Here is an 11,082-nt window from a genome sequence, read left to right as displayed (position 1 = left end):
CTTGTTCTTATTTGGAGTACACAAAAAATATAGAAGACATGTTTTTTTTCTTTCTTAAGAATTTATAATCTAATTAAACAGCTCAAACATGAAGAGATGAACTGACAAAAATATCTTGGAAATATGAATAAGATAAAAAAATATTTTAAAACAATTCAGGGTAAAGGAAGAATCACAATTGCTGATCTGCGCTGATCAAGGGCAATGAATCCACTTTCTAGCCTCATCTCTGACCACATTCCACCATCCGTTCCCTGTCCTGATTGCTTTCATTTCCTTGAATATACTCACTATATTTGCTGTGCTCATGTTGTCACAGTTGCTTTGAATGCTTTCCCTCACATTCTGCCTGTTGAAACTCTACTCCTCAGTCATTTCACTCTACATGTCTATGCTAGAACTGATCTTAGTCCAACTTGTGTTGTCACTTGCATATGTGTCTTTCTTTCACACCACACTCTTGAGTCTCTTGAAGGTAGGATTGTTCTTTTATTTAGCTTTATATCTCATGCACTTATTAGGGTCCAATATATATTCTATGCAATAAATGGAATTGAATTCACTACAAAGAAGAAGAGAAATAGCTCCAAAATAATTCTGAGGGTGGAAGGATAAGAATCTGGAAGTCTATTTATGCCATAAACTAAAGAGGTTATGGATCTAGTTTAAATTCTAAGGTGTAAGAGGCTTCTCAGTGGCAACATCCTATGGGAAATTGTACACATGGGACTCAATAAAGATAGGTACTAATGATTAGGGAATATGATTGTGGTTTATGATGGACACTTTAAAAATTTAACTTTAAGAAAAATGCTTTTCTTATATTTGTGATTCTGGGAGTCCAGAGGTAAATGGAATACTGTTATGCTATTTCCCTTAAGTCAGCATATTTTCCCAAGTCATGTGATGGAATTTTAAATAAAATTACTGAAAGGGATGAAAGGCAGCTTTGTTCTCATGAAACTTGGGTTATGTCCTTTGGAAGCAGTAAACAGGGAGGGACAAAAAAAGGACCTAGTTCACAATGAGCATTACATTAAGTATTAGCATGGGTCTGTTTGTTTCCCTTCCTAAGAAATTTCTTTCCAGTTTTCTCTACTTTACCCCTTTTCATATTTTTTAAATTAATTAATTAATTAATTAATGCCTACATTTTTAAGCCTACAATACCTGGTATTCCTAGGTAGTCTCCCATCCAAGTACTAACCAGGTCTGACCCTGCTTAGCTTCTGAGATCATATGAGATTGGGTGTGTACAGGGTGACATGGCTGTAGACTACTTTTTCGTGATCTAAATTGCTGTTTTCATTAGTTACTAAGGGCCTGATGAGGGAACTGAAGGAGCTACTAAAACTCAGCCATAAAAAACTTTCTTTTGTAGATCCTTCCTTGATATCTCTTTGTTGTTATTACAAGATGAATGACATTAAATAATCGAAAACCAGTTTTCCCTGGAACTGGTGATGACAACAGTGTAATTCCTTAGGTTTCTTTTCTTTCTACTAAGAAAACTCCCAGCCCTTGCCATCATCCGCGTCCTCCTCCGTGAGTCAAGGAATTACTCAGTTAAAATAAAAATAAGACTAGAAAAACAGGCTATCCCTCTGTTAGAGATGATATTCTCCAAGGAGTGGGGTCATGTACCTGACCAGTCTTTTCTATACTGGTTGGTCCATTCCCTTACCCTGAGCTTTAAGGAAGCTAAGATAATTCTGACCACCTTTATGTATTTTACCTAATGAGCTGGCAAACTGGTTTCATCTTAGTAGGTTTTCCTTGGGCACACTAAAAAAGGATGATTTAATTACCTTCATTCTTTTTTAAATGAAAGATCCACATGCTGATTCTTTTACATGAGTGCTTTTTAATTTTCAACACAGGTCATTCAAATTGCTTCCGTTTGTTCTGCATTTGGTAAAAAAAAAAAAAATCTACTCACATTCGTCTTTTTCAAAAAATGCAATCTTTGGCAGTACTGAGTTTTTCCACATTTGAAATCAAAGTAAGAAAATGCCTTTGGGATCGCTGGCTTCAGAGAGGAACTAGGGGCTCATCCATGCAAAAGCCAACATTTCAGTAATGCTAATGAATTTCCCTGACTGGAGATTATTTTCATGGCAGTAAATATAACTCTCTTCATTCCTTGTTCCAAGGCTGATACCTATTATCAATTTTGGAGGATTATTATCAAGGAAAAAGATTTATTTTGCAACAAAATTGAGTATGGACACAATTGGGGTGATCAAATGACTCCTGATCATACTAAACCATTATCTGACTATCTCTAATAATCCTCCACAAAACACACTATTGGAGACATTGTTTAACAGAACATTAACTACCGTCTTGCTACCGCCAAGTGTTCTAGATGGATCCAGGTAGTCTATAATTAATGTACCTGTAGAGCTGCACAGAGGACTTCATACGCTGTCCATTTCAGTGGAGAGCGGCTGGACTGGCACCTGCACAACAGGTGCAGCTCAAGACGAACACAAAAGAGCCAAGTTCTAACTAGAAAGCTTAAACTCTTTCACCATGGACTGACTAGCTTGGGATTTCTTTATAAACAGCAGTGTTTTATTCTGTGAAAGATACAAAGTAGGATGTGGAGAGGGTTAAAAAGAGGATAGAGAAACTGGTGACTGAGCACTGCTTGTATTAGTAGCGATATATAAGGGGCACTGAGACAAGGGGATTAGGGAACGGGTATAGGGCACCAGGCCTGGGATACCAGAGGAGTTTCCAGAAATGATGTGACTTACTTTAGTCTTTAGTCCGCCCAATCTATATGCAGATCGAATACATGAATTTTCAGTGACCATCAGGGAAATATAAAAACAAAACAAAACTTAAAGATGATAGTAGTTTTAATTTTAAGTCTGGTTTTGGGGTTATTACTTTACAAATACAGCTATTTATGATTATATTAAGACCATTCACTTGAGAAACTTAAAGTAATTTTGTGGCTTGATAGCATCTCCCATTTATATGGTATTTACTACATGTAGGACCCTTCACATTCATTTATCTTGTTTAATCCTCACATCAACTCTGAAAAGTAGTCTCAGAGAATCTAAATAACATGTCTAGGTCATACCAATGAAATAAAGAGAGTCAGCCATTCTAATGTGGGTCTATCTGACCTCAAAGCCAATGCTCTCCAACCACGACCATACCGCTCTCCCCCATGCTTTCTAGGCTCCAGCCCTATGACCTGGCCATTCCTCAATGTGCTGACAAGTGCATTCACGCCTTTTTATCTGCTGGTCTCTCTGCTTTGAGCACTTTCCCCAGCACTTCATATGCCTGGTTTCATTCATTCAGATTTCAGCTTAAAAGTCTTCATTCTCTAGACTTTTCTAAAACCCACATCACTGACTCCCAAATTTTTCTATTTTATATTCTTCATAGCACTTACCACAATCTGAAATTGTTATACTTGTATTTATATTGTCTAATTTTACAAGGATGTAAGTTCTCTGAAGACAGGGATTTTGCTTATCTTGGTCTTTGCTGCCAGGCCCATATGAGACAGATCTTGCTATGTAGTAGGAACTGAACAATTATATTTGGAATTAATAAAATATAACTCTGATTCCTGGGAGGTAGCTTGACATTTAAAGTGGTGATAATCTATTAATGAAAGAGTCAATTTGTCATTACAGGGAGGAAAGAATGAGTTCTGACATTGGAAATAAAGATAAAAATGGATGATAGTGAAGAAAGGATGGGATAAAAGAATGACAAGATTCATAATAAAAAAGGAACAAAAATAAATAATAAAAATAATTAATATAAATAATATTTATATTGAACAAATGTTTAGAGAGCCCACTAGAATAGAATGAACATATGTCCTTTTTACATCTGTTGGTCTATAACATAATTATTAAAAATGTTCCCTTTCATACTTAAAAATATTCTTGCTTGGATGATAAAGCATATGGTCTTCTTAACTATGGGCTTAACACCATTCTCAGCAATAAGGAGGTTGTATTGCACAAGATGGTCCTTGATATCATGAAACTTAGAGCCCAGTAGAGGAAATATACATCAAACCATTAAACCACCAATAGCAAGATCCCAAATGACAGCTTTACTTTTTAGTTTTCAAAGTACCTTAATGTTCATCATCTCATTTGATCCCCCCATCAATTCCATGATGCAGAATACTAATAATCACACTTAAAAGAAGGGGAAAGTGTTGCTGAGAAGTTTTGTGACATGGCCAAAGCTAATTATCAGCAGAGCTAGGACAAGAATCAGGAAGATGCCTGCATTCTGGGGAAACTTTAAACTTTGTTCTTAAGAGTGAAGGAATAAGAAAAACGCTAATTTTTATCTTACCTAATGAGGCTTACAATCTTTCCAGACATTTTTGGAATTCCTCTCACTGATATTATCTGGAGGTAACTCAGTGCCTTCTCTGCAGATTTTTCTAGTAGAAAAAGACAGTTATTTTAAAAAGGACTTCCTCCATGCTTATTTTCAGTAGAATTTCTTTTCCTTGTTCAAACTGGACTCAAATCTTCAGCTCTGCAGTTTACAGTATAAGCAACAAATAATTGTAGCTAAGAGCTATGGTGCTGATCTCCAAAGACCGGCCCCTAGTGAATCATGCTTCCCATATTTACTCTCTTGTGTATGCCCCTCTTTTGGATCTGGGTGGGCCCCGTGACTTGCTTTTGACCAATAAGATGTAGAGGAGTGATGCTGTTTGACTTTTAAGGCTAGGTAAATAGAAACTTTCCAGCTTCTCTTTAGGTCTCTTGGATTGCTCACACAGGGAGAAGCCAGCTGCTATGTAAGAAATCTGACTATCTTGAGACCATGATGCTGTGAGGAAGCCCGGGGTAACCACACTGAGAGACTGTGCAGAGACACAGAGAGAGAGGGACAGCTAGCCTTCAGCAATACTAACCATTCCTGCTGAGGTGCCAATTTTGTGAGTAAAAAGTCATTTTAGATGTCCAGCCGAGTTATGCCTTCATTTGACTCCAGCCCCAGCTGTAATCTGATTGTTATGCTTGAGAGCACTCATTGAGTCCAGTTGTCCAACAGAACTGAGAGAAATAATATGAAATTGTTGGTTTTAGCCACTAATTTTTGAGGCAGCAATAGATACCAGAACAACAGCATAAACTCAAGAGCCAATTGTCTTCGGTTAAGTCTGGTCTCAGCTACTTGCTAGCCTTGTGATCTTGGGCAAGTTACCTAGGTTTAGGCCTTAGCTTCCTCATTTGCAAATGGGTGTCATAATAGCACCTACCTTATGGGTTTATTGCAAAGATTAATATAATTTATTATGTGAAAAGCAGAGTTTGGCAACAGAAGCCAGTCAATACATGTTAACTAACATTACAATTAACTACATGTCTAGACAAATCTTATTAATCTATTCTTTTTCAAAGAAGCTATTTTTTTTTTCTTAAATGCTTCGTAGATATTGACAGAAAATAAGAATCACATTTGCAAACGTCTTAGTCACATGGGAACAAAACTAGTACTGGATTTTGAAGGATCAAAAATTGAAAACCAACATTAAAAGAAAATTTATATTCCAGGAATTCATCCAAGGAGATTCCTCATCTGCAAAATATAAATAATAATAATTCCACACAAGGTTACTGCGGGAATTGAATGATTAGTAAATATAAAAACCTTAAAAGAGTGCCTGGCCCTAAGTACTCTGTATACTTTATCTATTAGTACTATTTTTCTTTATTTCATACCTTTGTCCTTAGGAACTGCCTCAGAATTTTCCCACCATTCCTTAGAGACCAAATGGTCTAAGCAAATGCTTAAGCTACTGGTTCCTGGTTTTATAAGGACTGCAAAGAGGCTCCTCATGCTGTTTTTAAGTTCCTTGACCTCCGTAAGCTCTTTTTAGTGATGCTCAAAAGCTGGAACGGTTGAGTTTCAGATATAGATTGGAGAGCTTCCTTACTAACTCCAATAAAATAGCTCAGAGCTTGGCTCTCACTTTTAAATACTATGCAGATGGCGCTGAACCCCAGCCAAACTGGCGGCAACTTGATTTCCTCTGGTGAGTGCTGGTGGGGTGTCTACAGGATGGCATTCATTCTCATTCCTTGTCCCCTTTCTCTTCTCTCTCCCTCTCCTATTCTCACACACACACACACACACACACACACACACACACGCACTCACACTCACATTCTGTATTTTTCCTTTTAGCCTGAGTATTTTTTTATAATGACACGACCAGCAATAATTAATAAAATCATTGGTTTCCTGCCTGAACTTGTACTTATGTTAGCTATCTCATCATGTGGAAATTTTCACTTCAGTGCCAGATCAATAGCATCCCCTTTGTGATTCCCCACTGCCAGGAGAGAAAATGTTCACAAAAGGAGATCTAAGGAGCATCCTACCGATTTAGAAGAGAGAGAAGAAAGGACACTCTGTGCCAGCTGTGAAAGAAGCTCTTATATGCTGATAAGAATGTTATGAAATATCTGTAAATTTGGAGCTTGTTTTTAAGAGCTGTAAAACCTAACCACATTGAGTGAATTTTTGAACACTCTTAAAATAAACATAAACTAAGCTTTGATAAAGGGACCCTTTTCTTCTTTGATTTACTGTTATACGATACCAGTGCAATACTTTTGTATGCAGAATTGTTGTAGGCCCAAGAAAATGTTAACTGAATAAAATATGTATAAATGCAGTGCAGACACTGCAGAGATTGGAAGGGCCTACAAAAAAAAAAAATCCCTGCATCTGTACTAGATAATGAACATTTTGACCCTATACACAACCCCTAGAAATAAAAACTTATCTAGTGCCCACATTCTTTTGGATGTCTTCATAGATTTTTAGGTTAACATGAAAAATGAAGTCTCATTCTGCTCTTGGAATCAGAGACTATCGGATTTGAAATATACTTACAGGGATGGTCTAACAGGACCTCTTTCATTTTGTTTTTAAATTTCATTTTGGCTTTGGAGTTGTTTCAGCTCTACTACTCAACCCCTTTGTTACCTTGGATGAGTTACTTAAGTTCCCTGAAGCTCGGTTTCTACATCTGTAAAATGAGCATTATAATTCCTATCTAATGATGATCTTTAGAAACAAGTGCTTAGCATCCTATCTTGCACAAAGTAGGTGCTCAGGAAATAGTAGCTATGATCACTTTCTTCAGCAGATGGACCAGTCCAGAATTATGTTCTTGACAGTTCTTTTTTATGCCTCAGCAAAATCAAAAATGTATGATTTTAAATTATTTATTTAAGTTTGAAAAAAAGTGTTTTATCAAGTAACATATGAACACTGTAACAAATAGTATAAGAGACATACCATTCAAAGAGACAGCCATCACCAGGCCCATTCCACAGAGGCTAAGTCAACCATTTTCATTTTTAGATTTTCTATTGATTTTTATCTTTGTATCTCTGGACAATATTTCTTTATTTCTTGATTTATCATCTTATGTCACATCCATTGAGTACTTCCTGTTAAAGTCACATATTTAGAAAACTGTACATTTTCTCATTCTTATTCTCAATATTTGTTAGTTACATTTTAATTATATATTATTACATATTTACATGTTTTTATTGTTTTTTATATATATAAAACACTAAAAATACACTAAAACTTCTATTTTTTTGTTTTAGCAACATTTGACAATATTTCCTCATTCCCCAAACTGAAATTTGAGGGTAATTTTGCACTATTTTCCATGTCCCATAGTCTGTCAACTACATTTTTACTTTTATATTGTCAGGGTTGTCAACATTTACATTTTGCCCTGTAATCATAGTCAAAATTTCTGGGCTCTGTCTGTGTTGTCTTAAATTTAAAAACCAATTATTATATATAGATGTGCATATAATAATTATATGTATATTATTGTGGCTTTGCAAATATTGTTTCCTCCTGGACCAATTTGCTAAAGTCACATTTAGATCTTGTCAAGTCCAATGTCCCAAGGCAATAGGAAGATAATTTTGCTGGCATCCAAATAAAGTGGATTTTCTTTTTTATATATCCCATTAATGCCCACATTTTTATTTGTTTAATACTTAGTCTGAGAGTTTCTCGTAAAATTATTTTATATTCAATGAAATTTTCAATTTACCTCTTCGGCATATTTTACTTTTATTGAAACCTACAGGTTATCCTTGCTGTTGATCATTTTTATCCTAGAGCTACTCTTCACATTTTATGAAGTCTACTCTCTGTCCTCCTCTACTCTGCTGGTTCCCCTCTAAGGTCAGTTGTATTGCCATTCTTCAGGACTGCTCTACTCTTCTGGCGGGATGTATAGTTTACTTCCTCAGTTTATTGGAGTATATCTTTAGCTGACTTTCTAAGAAATATGAAGGGGATTATATTTTCTGAGGCCTTGCATATATGCAAATGTCATAATCCCACCCATACTTGATTGATAGTTTAGCTAGGTATGGAATTCTAGGTTGGAAATAATATTCCTTTGGAATTTTAAGGTTGTTGTTCAATTGCCTTTTAGCCTCCTGTATTGCTGATAAAAAATCTAATTCTTATCTGATTTTTCTTCCTTTGTAGTTACTTATTGTCTCTGAAAGCTTTTAGAACTTTCTCTTTTTCATTGAGATGTTCAGATTTCTCAAGGTTGTGTCTAGGTGCAAGCCTTTCATCATTTAATGTGCTGAACACATTATATAAGTTCAAACTGCACACTTATGACCATATTTAGTCTGAGAAAGTCTCTTCTATTATTTCTTTGATAATTTTTCCCCATCTCCATTCTCCATTCTTTCTCTATAGGACTCCTGTGTTGGTATTTATACATATATGCAAATGTAAATGTATATAGATATATTTTTTCATTATTTGTCTCCTCATTTAGTTTTTCCTTTTGTCTTTCTGTTCTATATTCTGTACCATTTCTTTGACTTTCATATTTAGTTTCCTTATCTCCAATTAGTTTTAATTTTTGAGGACTCTTTCCTGGTCTCTGACTGAGCCTTTTTCATTGTAACCCAATTTTATTTCATGGATTTAACATCTGTCCAAATCTCTGAATATTTATTAGATTTTATAAATTTTCTATTCTTTCAATTATCTCTATGGAGGTTTTCTGTTTCTTCTATGATGCTACTATCTTTTTCTTCTATGATGCTACTACTGATTTTTTAATATGCCTTGTGTTGCCCACTCTAATAAGAAGAAAGACTATACATGGAATGATATGGATTTCCTCTATTGTTGTATGTAAGACAATTAATTTTCCCATTAATTCTCTCTCATAACTAGCAATCTTTTGTGAAGTGGAGTGGAATGGGGTGAGACAATTCCTTTAGAAGGCTTTACTGTAAAATAAGTAGGCAAAAAGCCAGGTAGTATTGAGGCTTTCCAAATTCCAGAATTGTATTTACTCTGGAGGACCAATATCCTTATTTGAATTCTAAGCTTTCTACCAACATCTTCTGCCATTTATTTACAGAAAAACTCTTCCTCTACCACCTATTTTTTCCCCCCTTTCTCAGGGGTAAATGCTAACTGCCTAATTAATCTCTGGTTTTAACCTCATTTGTAACTCTTTCCCTCCATAGGATCTCTCAATTCTGAACCTAAAGTCTATTTAGTGTTCCGACAGGCAGATCAACATTCACCTCCTCTGTGGCTCTGAAGATAGCATGCTCTCACTTACGGTTTTTCTCCATTATTTTATTTAAAAAAATAACTCCTATGTTATATTACAATGTTTTCTCAGGGAATATGGTTGGCCACAGTGTGTGACCAATTTACCTTCTTGAACTAGAATTAGAAATAGGGATTTAAAGTTTTAACACTTTTTTTTAACAGGCTAAATCAACAGTTACATCTAACTAATAACATTTTTATCAGATTAAATAACTAATTAATTTTTTCATTTATAAGATATACGATATAAGATTAATTTTTTCTTTTTCCAGCTTTTTGAAGTTTTATTTAAAAAACTTAATGTACCAATATGAAGCTATAAAATAAGTCGACCTCATTCAGAGAAAAAATTAATTTTTGACTCTATTTATCAATAATTAAGAGCATGTGTACAATTATCTGAATCTATATATAAATAGTTTATTTTCATGAGAATTCTCAAATAAAAATTGTAATGTTTAGCAAGATAATCACCAACCAGTAAACCATAGTGGTAGGTTGTATTGAATTTGAAATTGCTAAATACTAAAAGAAAAAATAAAGGACTTCATTGGCTAAACCCATTTGTCTGAATCAGTGAAATATCTATTAAATATATGTATAAATGAATTAATATAAAAACCAATATAAATTTGTCATCTCCCACTTATCGTTCCCATTACTGGTAGAAGCACATTTTAAAATTGACTTATGACATTGTTAGGAAAATTATGTATTCTTCGAAAATTTCAATATTCCATGAGAGAAAATATGACATCTGAGTTAACTTTTTCTAGCAGCAGAAGTTCTGAAAAATGTCTGACCTAACAAGTTACTTCTTCTTCATGATGACAGGGTGTAAAAAGGAAAATAACAAAGTTGTTACCAAAAAGTTTTAATTAGAGTGATGCTATTTTCTTTCAATTCTTATATTTTAATCATTTAGATAATTAATTAAAACTCTCATAACCTGAACTATTGTGACTCTGTTTTTCACAGAAAGTTTCCATAAATTGAGTTTTCTGAAAACATCACCTAAGATTACCTGGATCTAGTTCATGCTGCTCATTTTACAGATAGCCAAGGGAGAGATTCAGTGCAAGTTATTGCTCCTCTGTTGCACAATAATTCAGCAAGACTGGAAATCTGTTATTTAGGAAATAATTTTTGCTTCCCGCTGAGGTTACAGAGCAATAAATGGCTCCTTTCTGGGTCCTTAAAGTTTACCCAGCACATTTATGTGGCCATTTTTTTGCCCTATGTACTTATGTATGAGTTAAATCATCATGACTGTATCACATTTACATTAAACCTCTTTTCTTATTTTCCTGTCTTGCGAAAGTACTTTTTCTTTCTCTCTTTTACAATCTCTGTTTCTATTTTCATTTCTCTTGTTTCTTCTATCTTCTTTTAGCTGCCACTTACGCTGAAGCCAGGTAAGATATTTCAATT

The 11,082-nt window shown here is 34.7% G+C and overlaps 1 pseudogene; it reads right to left on the bottom strand.

Annotated features, from left to right (window-relative positions):
- Positions 1-1,158: 1,158 nt before the first annotated feature.
- On the bottom strand, positions 1,159-1,277 carry LOC120618677 (uncharacterized; annotated as a pseudogene).
- Positions 1,278-11,082: the final 9,805 nt, after the last annotated feature.

This window comes from Pteropus medius, unplaced genomic scaffold (assembly GCF_902729225.1).
Source record: "Pteropus medius unplaced genomic scaffold, Ma_sr-lr_union100, whole genome shotgun sequence".
NCBI lineage: Eukaryota > Metazoa > Chordata > Mammalia > Chiroptera > Pteropodidae > Pteropus > Pteropus medius.
Note: the sequence above shows the minus strand (reverse complement) of the source record. Positions and strands in the feature narration are given on the sequence as shown.